At 42.0% G+C, this 3,880-nt stretch overlaps 1 non-coding gene across 1 annotated transcript; it reads right to left on the bottom strand.

Moving 5' to 3' along the window:
- Nucleotides 1–3,412: 3,412 nt before the first annotated feature.
- On the bottom strand, nucleotides 3,413–3,549 carry LOC118905574. Its single transcript, XR_005022277.1, has one exon. It is a non-coding gene; the product is annotated as a small nucleolar RNA SNORA70 (small nucleolar RNA).
- Nucleotides 3,550–3,880: the final 331 nt, after the last annotated feature.

Consider the following 3,880-nt stretch of genomic DNA (forward strand, 5'->3'; position numbering starts at 1 on the left):
CTTCACGGCTGTACATTCATTTTTGGTGTTGGAACACAAGTAGGACCCAACTTTTCCAATTTTCTAACAAAAAACCAAAGTTGTTCCTTTCACTGAAAAAATAAGGAAGACTTTTCTTTTTGTATTGTTGTTTGGAAAGAGCAACACTTTCCCATCTGAGTTTCTTTTAACTAGATTCAAGACTCATCATATTCATTAATTATTTACTCGATCCTTCCCTCCTTCCTTCCGTAAGCACTTATTAAACATCTACTAAGTGCCAGGCATTTGCTGGATACTGACAATAAAAAATGAATAAATCAAGGTCTACCTTTAAGCAATTTACAGTAAAAAACCATAAGCAACTAAATACAAAATAAGTGACACCGGTATTTCTCAGCAGGGATAATCTCCCTCTGAACTTGCTGCTTCCACTCCTGTCCCCTCCTGTGTCTTCTCTACATAGCGGCCCGAGGAATCTTTTAGAGGGCGTAATTCTCATGTCCAAAAACTTCCTATGGCTTCTCATCACACTTAAATTCTGAAGTCCTTGGTAAGGTCACAGTATGACTTGACTCAACCATCTCTCTGAATGCCTCCCCCACCATCATGGTGCTCAGGACACATTGACCTACTTACTCTTCTTAGAGCTCCCAAACATGTTCCTGACTCAGGGCCTTTGCATGTGTTTCTGCATGCAAAGTATCCCTTCAAGTATCTGCTCAAATGCCATCTCCTCAGCATCCTTCCTTGATTATCCCATTCCTTTATATATAACGAGGAAATCAGGGAAGGACTCTAATGATGTTACACCACTTTATTTTAAATACCATTTATCACCACTTGACAACACATTTATTTCTTTATGGCATAAACCATGTTCCAGATTTTAAGTGTCATGCAGGAAGGAATTTTCTTTCTGTTTTGTTTATATTTACATTCCCATACTTTAGAGATAGGCCTGACATAGAGGAAGTACTCAACTAATACTAGTTAAGTGGTGTCACAAGTTATGGAAGCACAGATGGGTAAATGGATTGAGTGGCAAGCTAGGGAATTCAGGGGATAATTCACTGAAGTAGCATGTGAATAGGGTATAAAAGATGAGCAGAGATTTGATTGATGGGGAAGGAAAGAAAGGGAATGTCATGAACAATATATGCATACAAAGCAGGTACCCAATAATGTGATGAATTAAATTAACTCAGAGCATGGTGTGCTTGGGGGAAATTGTGTATCCAGAAGATACAGATATGGCATTCATTACTGTTAGAGAAGTGACTTAGAACAGTGGAGTTTCTTTGAGGTTAAGCATCAGGGAAAACCAAGAGAGATTCTAACTCCGGATAATGCCTTGCTTTAAAACAATCTGTCCTTTCCCTTAACCTTCTCATTGATGACAAGTATCTCCACGAAGAATTTGCATTCATCTCTAATGAGTTTATGGTAATTAGTGGTTTTAAGGAATAAGCCTTCTGCCATTTTATTATTAAAATTATCTGTAAGCAGACAGGTGTACTCTCTGTTCCTACAGACATGAAATTACATCCTCTTTATCTTTCCTTCCCTCCTAGCTCCAAGCACAGTGCCTGACACATGGTTAGGAGCTCAGTAGATAATGACTAGAGCAGAAGTTTAAAATTTTTTACTTCAAATATAAATATTTTAAATGAATCAGGAGCACTATTTTGAGCATCTCTGTGGCATTTTTGTAAAAGGAATAACCATCTTCATTTATCCGTCTGAATTATCAATTGCCCTGAGTATTTAAAATGGGGCTGTTTCTGACTGGTCAGAATGTCTGTTCATCATGTTTGCGATGGCTTTGTGTCATTGCCATCCTTTAGTGACCAGGAGAGGGGCCATCTCCTCTGAGAGGGCCATTCTGTTCTCAAGAGCTTTAGGAGTCCTCAGCACCACTACTTTGGTACAAGTCACCCCACCTTTTCCTAACAACTTAGATTTACAAGTTTGTGTTGTAAATATTGGTTCTGCCACCCACCTGTATATGGCATTCCCCAGGGATGGGAATAGTTATTCATTCTTAACTCTGTGTCAAGCATCTAACGGAATGTCTTTCATTTATTCAATTAACACATATTTCTGAGGTCTGTATAAGTTAGGCACTGTTTACTGTGTTTTATATGAGGCATAAGACAGTGAACAAAAAAACAAAACCCCTTACCTCCAGTGTCTTATATTCTAATGGGAATAGGTAGGAAATAAAAAATAAATAAATAACATATGTGGTGTGTGAGAAGTCGATAAATGTTAAGAACACTAAAGCAGGGAAGAAAGTTGGTGATGTGGTCAGGAGGAAGCTTGCAAGTTAACATAGGATGGTCTGAGCGACCTCAGAGAGAAGACAGCATTTGTGAACAGACCTCAAGAATGTGAGGTTGTATGTTTATCTTTAGCCATTTTCAGTTGCCTGGGTACAGATGGATATTTAGGAAGAGAAATCTCCAGATATGGAAAGCAACAAGTAGAGAAGACTTGAGGTGAGGGTGTGCCTGGAATGTTCTCGAACAATAAGGAGGGCTGCAGCAGAAGAAGTGAGGAGGAGAAGGAAAGGAAATAGGTCAGAGAGACAATGGGTGTTTAGAGAGTAGAGCATCTTGCGGGTGATGCAAGGACTCTGGCTCTTATTAGAGTCTGTCTGGGTCACCGGAGGCTTTTGAGCAGAGGAGTGACATTACTTGACTTACAGGATTACTCTGACTTCTGTGTTGAGGATCAAGTGTAGGTGGGTGAGGCAGGACTGAGCATAGTAAGTGCTCATGGGATGCTGATCAAGCCAGATCTCCACCAGAGATGGGAGACGGCTTGTGCACGTGAGCAGGCTTCGTTATGGGCTCCTGAGTTCCAGAACTCTCTTAACTGTAGTCTCTGGACACTGAGCTGCCTGCCCTTTCAAATCGCCAGAACCTCTAACCTATCCTGAGCTTTCTCTCCTGAAAGCTGAATTCTGGCAAGTTTTACCTCATACGTCTAAGACACCTTTTATTTTTTTTTTGACGGGAAAGTAGGATTTATTGGTGGGCATGAGTAAGGAGGGGACAACACCAAGGCTCTCACGAGCGCAGGGCCCGCCATGTGTCCAGAGTGCCACGATTAGGGATGTATTCGACCCCACGGCCATCCTGGATGAGCCGCTTTTCTCCCACCATGTTTTCAAACTCGTCTTCATTAAACTTAGTAAATCCCCACTTCTTGGAGATGTGGATCTTCTGGTGGCCAGGGAACTTGAACTTGGCCCTGCGGAGGGCCTCAATCACATGCTCCTTGTTCTGCAGCTTGATGCGGATGGACATTATGACTTGGCCAATGTGGACCCTGGCCACTGTGCCCTGGGCTTTCCAAAGGCACCGCGCATACCTGTCTGGAGCCTAGATTGGGGGCAGCATGTCAGTCCTGAATGTCCACTGGAAAGGGCTGTCTCCAAGGTCCCTTAGGGCAACCCATACAGGCAACAGGCTGCGTACACTATACCCAGGAGGCTGCCGTTTGCAGACATTGCACACCGGGCCCTCATGGGGAAAAGAGTGCAGTCAATTTAATTGGCTGCAAACATCTAAGACATTTTCTACTTTACATTTGTTTCCTTTGAGTGTGGGCAAGGCACATTGGATTAGCAAATTAAAATGTACTAATGGTACATTATCTCTCCAAAGAAAAACAGATGGTTGTGTTATTAAAAAAAAGAATGATTGTAGAAAAATATCCAATTGTGAATGAAGAAGTGTCTGAAGATAACCTAATACCAAGGTTGGGCCTTATCTAAAATTGTGAAACTGTCGACATTTACCTGGAGCTCCTGCTGCCTCTTTTTTCTTGCTCATCCCTTCTGCAGCTAGTCTCCTGGCTGCTCAGGGCTCGCACGCCTGGATATCTCCACCTT

The sequence above is a fragment of the Balaenoptera musculus genome, chromosome 12 (genome assembly GCF_009873245.2).
Source record: "Balaenoptera musculus isolate JJ_BM4_2016_0621 chromosome 12, mBalMus1.pri.v3, whole genome shotgun sequence".
Taxonomy (NCBI): domain Eukaryota; kingdom Metazoa; phylum Chordata; class Mammalia; order Artiodactyla; family Balaenopteridae; genus Balaenoptera; species Balaenoptera musculus.